Here is a 16,511-nt window from a genome sequence, read left to right on the forward strand (position 1 = left end):
CTATCAGAACTAACATACAAAACTTCTGATGTTTTTTTTTTTTTGAAAATTTCTTTTTCATGTGTGATCTGTTTTTTCTCATCTCCTCACTTGTCCTTTCCTTCTTCTTACCATATGTGAATTCTTCAAATGCAACCTATTTCAGAAATCTGTGTTAGATTTGCTGTGATTTACATATCCTTCCACACAGAATGCCCACTCTAGGGGGCAGCTTGATTTTCCCAGTATATAAAGGACATGAGTTCCCGGTACAATAGGGCGTCCATGGACCAAGCTGGAAGTATCACTCCGTAGACCCTTGTTTGAGGGGTGTTTCTCAGATTACCTCCTTGATGTCAGACAGCTTGTGTTATGTCTCATGATCTCCTGGACTATGTTGTGCCAGGCATAATGTGCACAGCTGGCAAGGTACATAGCTCAGGATTTCAATCATCTATGAATCATTCCCATTCCCCAGGATGCTTCCTAACCACAATGATATCTTAGCATGGACATTACTATAGATATTTCTTCACAACACTACCATGATTCATTTACACAATTTTAACCATATATACTTGATGCACATCATTTAGTGATTATTGTGGTTCAAAACTGGAGCTAGCAGAATGACCAGACTGTGCTTTCTCCTGGCCACTACCTGCATGAAGATTAGTTCTCCTCATTTTTGAATGAAATTGTGTCTCTTTATTTGAAGCATACTATCAGGAAAGTGTCTAAGTTTTTCCCAATACTGATATATAAATTTACCATCAGAAAACAATTTTCCAACAGTTTCAAGGCAATGAACAATCCATCCATGAGTTCTTGACTATTACTGCAAATTTATGGCACCTGCACAATCCAGTTTGTATAACTGCAGATTCCTCAGCTACACTGACCTTAAATTCATCCAATGGCCTGGAGACCCGTTTGATTAAAACGTGTCATTTATTGATTGTGTAAGATTCAAATGTTTAAAATGAATTAAAGCAGATTCTGTGTCTCACAGAAAAGTGATAGAATGCACTTTTTGGTTTTAAAATTCACATTTGTTTTTGTTGTTGAGACAAGGCAATTTTAAAAGCCTCCTCCTTTCCTTTGTACCATATATTGAACCCAGGGCACTTAGACATTAAACTATATCACCAGCCATTTTTTATATTGGGGAAAAATATTGCTAAGTTACTGAACTTTGGTCTTGCAATCCTCTGACTCCTGAGCCAACGGGATTGCCGGCATTCAGCTTCACCTAAAACAATTTTTAAGTTATTTTTACATGATAATATAGATCAATTTAAGCTTATACCATAAAAATATTTATACAATATTTGACTTACATAAAATAAATTCATAAGAATTGGCATATGTCATTTATATATAGATCTTTCAAAAATAACTAAGGCCTAGTGACTAAATGTGAACCCTAAAATATTTGGGGGATACACTCAGGGGCACTCAACCCTTGAGCCACATCCTCACTCCTATTTTGTATTTTATTTAGAGACAGCATCTCACCATGTTGCTCAGGGCCTTGCTGTTGCTGGATTTGAACTCATCATCCTCCTGTCTTAGCCTCACAAGGCACTGGGTTTATAGTCTACAATTTTAAATGTATATTCTTTTTTTCCAGATTTACCATGGGAGACTGTCTTTTTCTAGTGATTTTTCATATTTCACAAATCCTGTATGTTTGCACTCATATGTTGAACCTGAAAAAGTTAATCACAAAGAATCACAAATGAGAAAAGCTTTTTATATCTGTTTTAAGAGACAGTTGGCAAGGAGTGCCAAAAAGCAGTTAAGAGGGTTTTATAGACAATAGTTTGAATTGTAGAAGTAATTATTAGACTCTGGACATTCTAAGAAGACTTCACAGGTTTCAAACATCAAAATGATATTTTATAAGATAGAAATTGCACTAATTTGATCATACACATGCTACACATGTTCAATTAAAATTAAATTAATTTTTAACTTGTATCAATATGTAGATACAAATTAAAAATTAAACAATAATTAACACTTCAAGTCAAGTAGAAAAAAATAAACAAAGATGGCTGGAAATACAAACCATGACTCTATAGTAGCCTTATATATTAATGGATTAAACACACCGATCAAAAGACATAGGCTAGTAGCCTGGATTTAAAAAAAATCCAACAATATTCTGCCTCCAGGAGACTCAGGAAAAGACAGACTGAAGGTGAAAGATTGGGGAAAACATACCCCTCACATGAACCTTGAAAACAAGCAGGGTTCTCCATACTTATTTTAAATAAAGTAGACTTCAAGCCAAAGTTAATCAAAATAGATAAGGAAGAACATCTCATACTGCTCAAGGGAACCATACACCAACAAGACATAACAATCATAAATATATATATATATATATATATATATATATATATATGCCCCCCAAAATGGGGCACCTATGTTCAAACAAACTCATCTCAAGTTCAAGAGTCAAATTGACCATAACCTGATCTGGGGTGACTTTAACACACCTCTCTCACCACTGGATAGATCTTCCAAACAAAAGTTGAATAAAGAAACTATAGAGCTCAATATCTCAATAACTTAACTCACATATATAGAAAACATATCAGATCTGAGGAGGAAACCCAGCACCACGCCAGGCCAGACCTGAGGAGGAAGCCGGGCCCCACCCCATGCGCTAGTCTGGACGAAGCCTATCGACCCTTAAAACCCAAAATCAAAGTTTTAATCATTAAATATTAACAGTTTTCCTATTTTGTTTCCATGATCTTTTTTTTTGCATTTTACTTTCACCTTTACTTTGTATTTGCAGTGAACAGTTATTTTGATAATACTTTCATTTAGATTATTTTCCCTATATTTGTGAATGGATTGTGCCTCAATTTTAACACTGCTCATTGCTACTGTATATAATTTAAATGATTTAATGTTGACCATTTTACCCATGGCATTATTGAACTAATTCTTATGTTTCATTAGTTCATGGATATTGCTTAGAAACATTATAGAAATAATAGTATCATCTGCATATGCTATTTGATTTTTGATGTATAAAGTCCCATTTAATATTCTCAAACAACATTTAGAAGTTAGAAAAGCATACATTTTTTTCTTTTTCTAAATATAAATTGATAAATACTTCAGTTCACACCATTAAGTATGAAAACATTTCATAGCTGCCCTTAAGTGGATTTAGAAAGAGTTTTCCCCTGGTCTTAATGGGCCATAGGTTTGAAAGTAATTTGGTAAGTGATTTGCAAAAGCTTTTCTCTATCAAAATGGTTTTTGGAAACTTACCATATGACAATGTCCCTCTTGGTCTTGAAGTCCAATAATACTTTTTGTTGTTGTTTGTAGTTTGCTAGGGGTTTTTAATATCTGGGTCAACATCTATAGGAAGGTTGTCTGAAATTTCTATTCTTATGCTGTGTTATCTGGTAATTCTGGTCTTACAGAATTAGTCAGTTTTCTTCTTCTACATTTAGATGTGATCATGAATTATTGTTACTGATTCCTTATTACATGTTTCATAGAAATCACTTGTGAAGGCACAATTTAAAAAATGTTATTACTGTTTGGCTTTTTTGCTGGGTCAATTTTTAGAGCTCGGTGCCAGGATGGCCTCAAGTTTCTTAGCCTAAATCCTCCTCCTGCTGTGGCCTTGAGGTAGTGAAGACTAGTGGCATATGTTCCCATATCAGCATAACTGCAAGTATTATTATGAGCACCTGTAAAGTTAAATGTTGATTTGTAGGTCTATTTTATATTTCTTCACATCTGGGTCTACTAATGTATTTATTGATTTCTGAAGTAATTTTCAAAGTTGATAATTATCTAGCAATTTATCTATATTTTGTTGTTTTCTAGACTCGAGATTTTCTTGGCAATTAAGATGGAATCATGAGGAAGCATAATGTGGGAAAAATGAGAACCTGCCATTTTGCTAATTGATCTCAAGATGCCCCATGAAGGATGGAGAGTGTGCACCCATAATCCTGTGAGACACATGAAGCAGAAAAGCTAAATTATCAGTTTATGTAGCCTAATATGTGATCTTGAGTAACTTTCATATGTCTTTACACACATGTTTAATTTTTAGGGCAGAATCTAAGTAGTTTACCATATTTAAGTTAGGTTATGAGGGGTTTATATTAAATTTTGGTGAGTTGTGTAAGTTTCTTATATTTTGGATTTTGAGCTTTTTAAGACATGGGGCTAGAAACGGTTTTCTTTAACCCAGTCTACTTTAACATTTCATTGATTGATTCCTTTGCTGTATAGAAGCATTTTTAACTTTATATAGTCTCAGCTGTTTTTCCTTGCCCAGTCTCTGCATATTCTATCTAAAACCATTGCCATCACCAATGGCAAAAAAAAAATTGTCATTTTCTTCTGGAATTTTTATGCTTTCCGGTTATATTACAATGAGATATAACCACACGCTTGTGGACTCAATCCTCAAAATGTTGGTAGGTAACACATACTGCAGTGGATATGCAGAAAAGGAAACATTTGGACATCCTTGCCAGGAATATAAATTTGAATAGACATTAAAAAAAACTAAAGGGTTTTTTTCAAAAAAATTTTACTAGAGATGCAATAATATCTAGACCTTGAGAATATGCCTGTATATTTAGGATTCTTCAGAAAAATAGAATACACACAAAATATACATGTGTATATAGAAGGGAGCTTATTATATTTACTCACATAATCATGAAAGGAATAGTCACCAAATGTTTGCCTACAGGATGGCAACACTGGAAAACTGGTAACAGCTCAGTCCAAGAAGCTGGAAGCTTCACAATATGAGGAAGCAAATGAATCAGCTGTGGTCGAGGATAGAGGACTTAAATGATCCTGGTAGATGAAAAAACAAATAACCTGGTCATCAAGTGGGCTAAGGACCTGAACAGATACTTCTCAGGAGAGGATATACAATCAATAAATATATGAAAAATGCTCATCATCTCTAGGAATCAGAGAAATGCAAATCAAAACTACTCTAATATTTCATCTAACTCCATCAGAATGGCAGCAATTATGAAAACAAACAATAATAAGTGTTGGTGAGGATGTGGGGAAAAGGTACACTCATACATTGCTGGTGGGACTGCAAATTGGTGCAGCCAATTTGGAAAGTAGTATGGAGATTCCTTGGAAATATGGGAATGGAACCTCAATTTGACCCACTTATCCCTCTCCTCAGTCTAAGCACAAAGGTTTAAAAACTACATACTACAGGAGACAGCCAGATCAATGTTTATGGCACCACAACTCACAATAGCTTAACTATGGAGCCAACACAGAATCCCTTCAGTAGATGAATAGATAAAAAATGTGGCATATATACACAATGAAATTTTACTCAGCAATGAAAGAATAAAATTGTGGCATTTGCATGTAAATGGATGGAGTTGTAGAAGATAATGATTAGTGAAGGTACCACTGCCCCCCCCTCTAAAAACAAATGCTGAATATTTCCCTGACATAAGGGGGCAAACTCATAGTGGAGTACACAGGGGTAGCATAGGAGGAATAGATGAATTCTAGATAGGGCAGAGGGGTGGGAGGAAAAGGGAGGGGGACAGGGATTAGCAAGGATGGTAGAATGTAATGGACAACATCGTCCAAAGTACATCTATGAAGACTTGAATTGGGTGTCAACATACGTTACATAAAAAAGATACAAAATTGTGATTTATATGTGTATTAAGAATTGTAATGCAAAAGAAAAAAAAAGAATAGCATTAACTTACATTAGGTAGAGCAAAGTGAAATGAGGGGAAGGCAGGGGATGTGGGAATAAGAAAGAGAAAGAAACAGACATTAGTACTTTATGTATGTATGTGAATGTATGACCCATGTGATTCTACAATATGTATACTCAGAAAAATGAGAAATTATATCCCATCTATGTATGATATATCAAAGTATATAAATATATTATACTGTCATGGATAACTAATTAAAACAAATAAAATTTTTTAAAAAGACCCCCGGTAGAGCCAATGGTGCACGTCCACAAAGGGGACTTCAAGAATCTTGGAGCATAAGCAAGTGACTGATTCTCTTGCTTTTTTCCAAATCAAACCTATTGAACACCAATATATATGTTCATTACGGGTATCACCCATGCTTTCTGACTCAGGTTTCTGGAAGCACACTCACGGACACCTGCAGATATCTTCCACATTCTCTCTTAAATCTGAAAAAGCAAATGATGGTGGATCTCTGTCACTGGTAAGGCAACCCTGGGTCGAAACCTCAGAAACAAAAGAATATTCTCCAATAACGCAGACAAGCTGGAGGACTTTAGGATAAGTGAGATGATTCAGATGCAGAAATACACTGTATAAACTATGTTCAGAGCCTGGAAGAAAATAGAATGGATGTGTAGGGAGAGCCTGGTTGTTATCAGGGAGCATCATCAATAATATCACATCATATACTGAAATTCCAAAAGACAGCAAGATTGTGTTCTTAGTGCAGAATTTGATAATTATGAGAGATGATGGGTTTTACCATCACATAGCAATTGCACATACTTATGCAATTCAATGTTATGTTTATAGATATGCATATACATGTATTCATAATATCCCAAAACCCTTTTCTGCCCTTGATGCCGCCACACACTCCTCAGCCATACTCATCACTATTGTACTTGCACATGATATTATATTAGTTAACGTATGAGTTGTGACACTATTGTGTATGTCTTCACTTAGCATGACATCATCCAATTTCATCTATTTTGCTGATCATTAGAGGAGATTGTATTGATAGCTGAGTAATACACCATGGTAAATATATAAGTGAGACTCTGTTTCTAAAAAAAAAAAAAAATTAAACACGACTGGGGAAGTGTCTTTGTGGTTGAGTGATACTGGGACCTATACCTAGAGTATTCCCCCCCCCCCAAAAAAAAAGAAAGAAACTAGAAAACTATGTCCTAACTTGATTTTATCAAGTGAAAAGAAGCCAAGGCATACAAAATCATATTCTTTAAGTTTCTTAATATAAAGTTAATAAGCTATCTCTTTGAATATTTCACAAAGTGCAATATTTTGAGAGCATTCAGTAGGTTATATTACATGAAAAACTGCTCTTGTGCAAAAAATGAAATAAAACATTAGCAAGGTGTGGTGGTGCATGACTGTATTCCCAGTGTCTCTGGAGGCTATACAAAGCCAGCCTCAGAAACTTAGGAAAGGAATAAGCAATTCAGTGAAACCCTGTCTCTAACTAAATTACCAAAAAAAGATGAGGAAGTTTGCTGAGAGGTTGAGTGCCCCTGGGCTCAATCCACAACATTAAAAACAAAAGCAAAGATATAAAAGAAATAAGACATTAGGCTGCTGAACGTTTATACTTTCAGGGTTTCAAATATTTGGCCCAATACTTCCAAGTTCACTTCATCTATCAATTTATAATTGAAATATCTAGTTATTTATTTGTGAGAGAAAAGAGACAGAGATGTTCCTGAACTCTGCCATTCCTTTGCTAGTTTCTGCAATAAGCTAGTCAAAGATCTGCCCAATGTGATCCCCAGGGTACTGTGGCTCAGTCCTTTAACTTCATGGAAGGATGCACCTTGAGGAGTGGATGTTGACTTGACTGCTAAAGTGGGGAAGAGGTAAAAGGGAAGTAATGTGTGTGGGCGTGTGGGTGGGCTGTGATAATGATGACTTCTGACCAAGTCCTACCCATGATCATCTTTTTAAAATGTAAACAGTAAATGGTTTATTTTCTTATACATCTTCTGTGATCCTTATCCTACAGTTAAATGTGAGGGACCGTATTCTCCATACCCAGCTACCTTAGCATTTTATTTCTCAATCTGATGCCTCACAATTTGAAATACCTAGTTCCCCTTCCTCAGAGCCTTGACCTTATGTATCTTTTGCCTATATTTTTAATATCTAGGAAATCCTTAAATACTAAGTTGCAGGTGAATCCACAGTTGATGTTCCTCTTCCAAGAAAAAGGATAGACATTTTCTCTCATTGTGGCCTCTACCTTCTACTCACAAATGGGGGAAATTATTCATGTTTGCAAACCTAGAAATTATTCTGAGCCAACCTGTAATATTAAACTCAAGAATTTAATCATTGGGGCTGGGGCTCAAAGTTAGAGCATCTTCCTAGCACATATGAGGAACTGGGTTCAATCCTCAACACCACATAAAACTAAATATATAAAATAAAGGTATTCTGTTTACTACAACTAAAGAAAACAAAAAAGGCGAATCCCTACCAGGGTTGTGATGGCACATGCATATAACCCCAGCTGCCCTGGAAGTAGAGCCTTGAGGGTCAAAATTTTGAGTCTAGACTCACTAAATTGGCAAGACCATATCTCAAAGAAAAATAAAAATGGGATGATGATAGAGCTCACTGGTAAAACACACCTAAGTCATCTCATCAGGATCACAGGGGAAAGATTTTAATTCCTATCTTTTTTCTATGAGTTAAGGTCACCACAAAAAAGAAGGTGGCTTAGGGATAATGGTATATTTTCTAAAAACAAGCCATGTTAAATGTTCAAGTGTTCAAATTTCTTGAAAAATTCCCAAGTATTTTGCTTTTGATATTATGGTCATTATTACTGTCTCTAATTTTATGTTTGCTACTTATTTTCTTATGCACATAAATATCTGATGATATTAAATTTTATTACCATTCTGAGCTCATCTGTTGCTTCTAATAGTAATTAGTGAACTCCTACATTGAAAATATCCACTTAAAATCCACTTCTACCTCATACCTCATATTGGAAAACCACAAAAGTTAGATAGCAAGAAACACAAGTAAGTTGCAATACCCCTATGACAAAGGCAAAGATACTGGTGAGAATGTCAAAAAAAAACTATTCCCTAAAAGTCAGAAACCAAGAGAACAAGTCCATAATCTCCTCTCCACACACATGATTTTATTATTTTATTGCTGAATAAATTTATATTGTGTGTATATATATATATATATATATATATATATATATATATATATATATATAAACGCATAATTTTTTTATCCGTTCTTCCACTGAAGGGCATCTAGGTTGGCTCCACAGGATATCTGGGTAAAATGATGGTTCCATTCTCAGATTTCCAATGAATCTCCATAGTGCTTTCCATATTGGCTGCACCAATTTCCAGTACCACCAGCAGTGTATGAATGTACCATTTTCCCCACATCCTCGCCAACACTTGTTTCCCCACATCCTCGCCAACACACACACACACACACACACACACACACACACACACACTAGCGTTTTGCTTTGGTGTCTCTGGACAAGACCATGTGGAGTAGGAACCTACAAATATGATGGAATCCTACTGCCAGTTATGAGTAGGAATTGGTCCATTGACAGAATTCTGGAATCACCGACAGCATCTCCCATAAACTTCAGGATCAAAGGGGTGTGAGGCCTAGAGATGTCAGCGAAGCCTCACTGTTTTCCTCCCAATTTCTGGATAGTGATTTTTGGGCCAATGAGCTTTGCTCTACTTTGATTATATTTTATGTATTATCTAAATTCCTCTCTTGCAAGAACACAAGACCAAGAAACACAACCTAAACTCCATATCCCTGGAATCACAACCAGCTACAGTGTCATATCTTTTATTGCTTTACTTATTTACTCACTTCATTTGATCTATTTATTAATACAGGTAGACCCCAGCAACTGCTCTAGGTCTTGTTGGAAGGTAACAGTCACACACCTACACACAGCATCCTAAAGGGAGACTGTTGAAACAGGAATTCTGACCCTTCATTGTTCATGAAGACTCACCCAATATCAGAACTTTGAATATTTTATTTTGAGGCAGGGTCTTGGCCAGGAGGCCAACTGTGGCCTCCAACTTGAGATCCTCCTGAAGCAGCCTCCCAAATGCCTGGCCTTACAGACATGTGCTACAAAACCTTGTCCTTTGCTTATTAAAAAAAAGTGCATAGCTGCTGGTTACCATCCTACAGTGATATATATGATATATGTGATATCACACCCCAAACAATAACAAACCCACACAATTCCAAAGCTCAAGTCTGACTCTGGCTGTGTGAGGTTGTGTAATGAGAAGAGACTCCAGGGAGAGACAGGGACAACAGCTCAGAAAAAGTAGGTTCCTTGGTTTTCATGGCAGAAAAGGACTTCATTTGTCAGGGGCATGGATACACCTATTTAGAAATGCAGATCCACATTCTGAAAAGAACGTCAGGAGCCAGGAATTTAGTGAACTCCTTAGCATGCTTTCCCTGCATGCACAAGGTCCCAGGTTCAATCCCCAGCACCACAAGAAGAAATAAAGGAAAAAAAATGTGAGAAAGCCCTAAAGAGAAAGACAGCAAATACGTGGTCTGAGGTGTTGCTATTTGGAGAGGGACATTTAAGTGGGGCTAGACTACAGATGGGGCCAGATCAGACTTCTGTATTTTCTCACCCATTTTTATAAGCTTGCACACATCATGATCCTATTTGGGGGTACAGGAAGCTGGTCTAGGAGAAATGTTGCATTGCAGGGAGTTGCTTTTTTTAATATAAATCTGATCTGTATTTTTAAAAATAGTTTCTAGTTGGATAGTATAACTTTATTTTATATATTTCTATTTAATGTGGTGCTGAGGATTGAACCCAGTGCCTCACAGGAGCTAGACAGGTGCTCTGTCACTGAGCCAAAACCCCAGTCCCTTGTGTTTAATTTCAAATATTTTGTGGGCATTCCTACATTCTGGTGATTTATGAATGTTTTCCTTTGAGGTTCAGAGTAACTTTCTTCTTGGTATCCCAGCTTTGCTCTCCCAACCAGACGTGTTCCACAGTTCTTTATGGACCTTAAGTGTTGCTAGAGGAATGATTAAATGATCAATTAGTTATCAAAGCACATAGGGCAGTGTTTTCAGGACAGAAGTCTTAAGAAAATGCTCATTATTAGATTTCTATTTTTACTTATGTATTTAGCCATGGACTCATATGGATTTGCAGTGATCCACAAACCAGCAGATTTCAGAAACTTTTCATGTTGACAAATGTTTTCAAATGGTTACATTTGGATTGAGGCACATTTGACCAAGTGTAAACATTAAGATGCTTTTAAAGTGCTCATGAATTTTCCTGGCTAGAATATTGCAGATGGTTTTCCAAGTTTTCTTGCCACTTTGTTTATCTCATTGGTGTTGAAAAATCTCCCAGATTCAAGGAATGCACCCACAGGCAATCTCCTGCAGCTGTCCACCCACAGACCCTCACACCCACTGATCTAATTGTCCATCCCCTGTTAATTGGGTGTCAGGTGCTCTTGGATTGTTACTTATTGGGTAAACCCCAGTATTTTGCCCCCAAGTAGCCCAAGGTCTTCCTTGTTTGTTATTGGCACCACTGGGTTGGTAGTTCCATTTCCCTTGCCTCTCAAGACAAATCTGAGCTCTATCCAGGGACCTATATCTAGTGGCACGGGTATCTTAGGAAAATTTTTAATTTTGTTTAAGAAAACTAACAGAAAGAATAATATCCCTCATGGGAAAAGAAGGGGTTCTGGTCCCAAGGTGTCCCCAGGTCTTTCCTTCTTCTCACCCACATCATCTTCTCATGATGGGGCAGACAACGAGGTACTGCTCATCCCTGGAATCTTGGGCATGTGCCTTGACCTTCTCAGTCTTCCTTCAAGAGAAATGTTCCCATTTCACAAATGCAACAAAACTGGTCCAACAAATACCTGGGCTGCTGTTACTGTGAAGCAAAAGTAAAAATACTGAAGATGGGGACTGGGGCTGGGGCTCAGCCATAGATTGCTTGCCTAGCACGTGTGAGGCCCTGGGTTCCATCTTCAACACCACAGAAAAATAAATGTATCGAATAAAGGTATTGGGTCTGACTCCAACTAGAAAAAATATTTAGAAAAATAAATACTTAAAAGGCAATGTATCTAGAAATTAGGGAAATGCAAATTAAAACTGCACTGAGCTTCTCTTTCACTCCAGTCAGAATGGCAATTATCAAGAATATAGTAAAAATAAATTGGTGAGGATGTGGGGGACCGGGAATGCTCACACCTTGTTACAGAAACTACACATTGGTGCAACCCCTCTGTTAAGCAGGTTGGAGATTTTTTAAGAAAATCGGAGTGGAACCATCTTCTGACTCAGTCATCCCACTCCTTAGCATAAAGAGGATAAAATCAGCATACTACAGGGACACAGCCACATCAATGTTTATGATACCACAACTCAGAATAGCTAAGCTATGGAGCCAGCATAAATGCCCATCAACAGATGAGTAGATAAAGGAATTGTGGTATATATACATGGTGGAATATTACTCAGCTTTGAAAAAGAATGACTTCATAACATTGGCCAGTAAATGAATGGATGTAGGGATTATCATTCTAAAGTAAAATAAGGCAATCCCCCCAACCAAAAGTCACATGTTTTCCCTGATATGTGATATCTACAGCACAAGGAACAGCCTGGGGGGCGGGGGGCACAAAGAGAAGTTCAGTAGATTAGAGAAAGTGGAACAACAGGAAGTGATGGGGAGATAAGAACAGGAAAGACAGTAGCATGAATCAACCATAATGTTCCTATTTAAATACATGAAAATACCTAAGTGAATCGGTCCATCATACACACCCACATGAATGGGGTACTAAGGAGAATAAGGTATATAGGTATATTTTATGTTTGGATAATTCTATCAAATTGACTCTATGGTCATGTATAATTAAAAAGGATGAATAAAACAGAAAAAGATAAAAAGTAATTAAACGGACCATGGACCCAACTTGATAGTATCTTAGCCAGATAAGTAAATGTCTTTAGGTACATTCCAGAATTTACTAAACCACTCCCCTATTGGATGCTGCCAAAGGTGTTAAAGTCTGTGAGAAGGTGGAGGTTCAGGGCACTGCATGGAGAAGATAGGAACCCCCATTCATCTGCAACTACAGGGGTCCCAGAAGGCAGGTAATCTCGAGGCCTCTATGGTTAACAAAGGCAGAGAGGAGCCGGATGCATTGGAGTCTATGGAGTTATTTACCAAATTAGAAAAACCTGGAGTTGTCTTTCCTGGACTCCCAATCAAACGCAAATTGTTTTTCCTTAAAGAGAGAGACCCTTGAACCCCTCTTAATGAGAATTCTTCTCTGTATTATGTGACTTTTTGCACCATTGAATTGGGGGGACAAGACCAGAGCTGTCTTTGGAAACACATTGACTTTGTTTGCATCAAGACAAGCAGGTAGGTTCTGTCTTTTTTGTTGTTTCTTTTTTCTTGTCAAGTGCAGAATATTCAGCTGATACTAAGGATGCACACCTGGGCAGGGTGTCTCTGGTTTTAGGAGGAAAAAGGATCCCATTGCCTGGGATCCAGGGGACTGTCAGGAACCAGGGTGGCCTTGATCTGTGTCAAGGATAACAGTTGTGGCCACCACAGGTTAAACAAACAAAAAAAAAGTGGCACAGGCCTGTCATTCCAGTGGCTAAGGAGGCTGTGGCAGAGGTATGGCAAATTCAAAGCCAGCCTCAGCCAAAGCAAGGTGCTAAGCAACTCAGTGAGACCCTGTCTCTAAATAAATTTCAAGCTAGGGCTGGGGAAGGGGCTCAGAGGTCTAGGCCCCTGAATTCTACCTCCAGTTTTCCAGAGAGTGCAGGAGCCCTGGTGCAGCTGGGGTTTACCCAGGTCTGCTCTCTGGGGGTCTCTACTGTGTTGATCCCCTTACTCTGCCTCCAGCCTCAAAATGGGCTCCAGATAGATTCAACTCAGCTGGAGGAACATGAGCTCTCACGCTGCCAACTGGGTGGTAAACTCCTCCAGGGCGCCTGCCAGGCCCCCAGTGAGCCTCCACCAGCGCTGGCCATGACGCACTGGGCAGTTCCTACTAGGCGAAAGGCCAGTTCTACTTGGAGAATTTTGCACATATAAACAGAGGACAAGTCAGCCTCCAGAAGATGCTTTGGGTGGTCTTATTATAGGAGGAGGTCCAGGTGATGAAACTCAAGAAATGACTTCAACTTCCTAACATCAAAACCCAACAGAATGTACCTGACCCTAATCCAATGCCCAGACCTCTAAAGAAAAAGAAAAAAAGAAAAAAGCTGTACCCAAACCCTGCCATTCTGGCCTCCTCCTTGCCTGGAGCAGATATCAGTCCGCTGTCACTCAAAAAGAAGACTCCCTGGGCTGGAGGAGGGGGAGGGGAAGAACAGAGACTGAGTGACGCAATGTCCAATCAGAAGCCCCGGTGCTGAGCGCTGTCCAATCCTGAGCGCAGCCAGCGAGCAGGGAGCGGGCCTCCGCCCATGGTTTGGGATTTATTTCTCCTCAGACCAGGGTTCCAGGACTCCTGCAGTTGGACTCCAGGCTTTGCTTCATGCCCTGGATCCCGGGTGGCCCTGCCATACAGAGGCTGAAGCTCTCCAGGGCAGGCTTGGCTGCTGGGAACCAGGAGATGGTAAGTGTGCAGTGGCACCTGGTGCCTGGACAGGAAGGCTCAAGAGGGAGGAGGGGCAAGGAGACTGTCTGGCAGGATAGGCTGTGGTGGGAATCTGAGCTGGCTGACCCTGACTCAGGGCACTCTCTGCCTACACAGGGCTGAGCCCATTGGGGACAGTGCCCCTCAGTCCCCCTGACCAGCCGGGTGGGGAGCATGACAGTGGTGGAGACCCCTCGAGGCCTCCCCGTCCCTTGGGGGCAACCTCAGCCCCTGGTCAGGTCCTATGTGGCAGGTGAGTGCTGCTGCCTGGCATATAGCTGGGCTGTGGTGATTGGCAGGTGGGAACACAGGGAGAATCCAATTTCCAAGCCATGTGATGGCTCACACCTGTCATCCCAGAGGCTGGGGGATGGCAGGTTACACTGGAGGATTGGGAGGTCAAGGCCAACCTCTTCAAGTTGGCCAGGCACTTAGAGACTCAGTGTGACCCTGCCTCTAAATAAAATGCAAAATAGGTCTTGGTATGGAGCTCAGTGGTCGAGGGCCAATGAGTTCAATGCTTGGTACCCAAAAATAAAAATAATAATAATAAAAAATCAAATCCCCAAACACCTGCAGGAGAGGAGCTGCAGTGTACAGGGGCCTCGCTTAATCCTGAGCTAGTTTTGTGGAGTTTGTTTTATTGTTTTTGTTTGTTTGTTTGTTTTGTAGTTAACAAAAGGGTGCTTTACCACTCAGCCATGTCCCTGGTAGTTTTTAGTTTTTATTCTGCCCGCTGGTCTAGCTAAGTTGCTGAGATTGGCCTTGTTATGGTTTAATTGATAATGACTTTTCCGTTGCAATTAAGTGTATGATTTTCACTTCCACATATGTTCCTGGGTGGACACTGTTGATGTCTTGATTCCTCGATGACAATTGTATCAGTATAGCCTCCCAGTGCACATGTTGGTTAATAACTTTTTTTTTGCTCTTATAATTTTTTGTTCTTATAATTCAAAAGTTTCTTGGCTAAGTTTACATATATTTAACTTTGTAGATGAATTTTAGGACTGAATGCTTCCATTAAGAGTAAAGCATGCTGGATTGTTTATTAGTGCATCAGAGTTATACATAATACCACATGCATATGGCACCGTGTAAAACTTACCCATGGTATTTTATACCCTTTCTTAATCTGAATATTTCATTTTTATTAATGTATTATCCTGTGAACTGACTTGAGTAAGTGCATTCAGGGTTGGGGATCATCAAGTGTCTTTAATGGCAAAATAGTTTCCACAAATAGTGAAGAAGCACTTAAACACCCTAAGTTTATTAGAATTCTATGGTTTCCTATCTTCATTGATATTATTTCATTTTCTCTCTGATAGGGATTTAGTTTATATTTCTCGGGTTTCTAAAGATGTTGGATTCTTTCATTCTCATTATTAAACACATGGGTATCTCCTGTAAAAATTGGCAGCTCAAGTCTCCTCCCTGGATTTCTTCTGTGCTGGATTTCAGAGTGTTGGGACCATGAGAATCACCACTCTGTGGTCCCTTTTCCTACCTAAGCGGGCTGGGATCTGCAGGGACCTCAGGGTTTTCTCCCTACTGAGGTTTTCTTTCTTTTTTTTGGGGGGGGGGATGGGGAGCATAGTGGATTGAACGCAGAGGTCCTTTCCCACAGAGCTACATCCCTCATACTTTTTATCATTTATCTTGAGACAGAGGCTGAGTCTGGCATTGAACTTGGGCCTCAGCCTCTGGAGTGGCTGGGATTACAGATGTGACCCTCCTGCCTGGGTCCCCCTGAATGTTATAAATGTAAGGGAAGCAAAGTGTCAGATCCACAACCCCTTCTCCCCGATGAAACCTGTACACATGTATCAATGAATTCCTCAAATTCCAGTCCCCTGTTCCCATTTCCAGAGACAGTTTTTCCTCCCCACTGTAATAAAATAAGAAGCAAAGGTTTTGTTTTATGTTTATGAGCATTTCACATGAGAGAAAAGTACACCAAAAACCACTTGACATTTGAAAAAGTGTGTGTGTGTGTGTGTGTGTGTTTCTGTGTGTGTATTTGTGCATGTGTATTCTCCCTTCCTCTGCCAGG

Source organism: Urocitellus parryii, chromosome 14, assembly GCF_045843805.1.
Source record: "Urocitellus parryii isolate mUroPar1 chromosome 14, mUroPar1.hap1, whole genome shotgun sequence".
In the NCBI taxonomy this organism is placed as follows: Eukaryota; Metazoa; Chordata; class Mammalia; order Rodentia; family Sciuridae; genus Urocitellus; species Urocitellus parryii.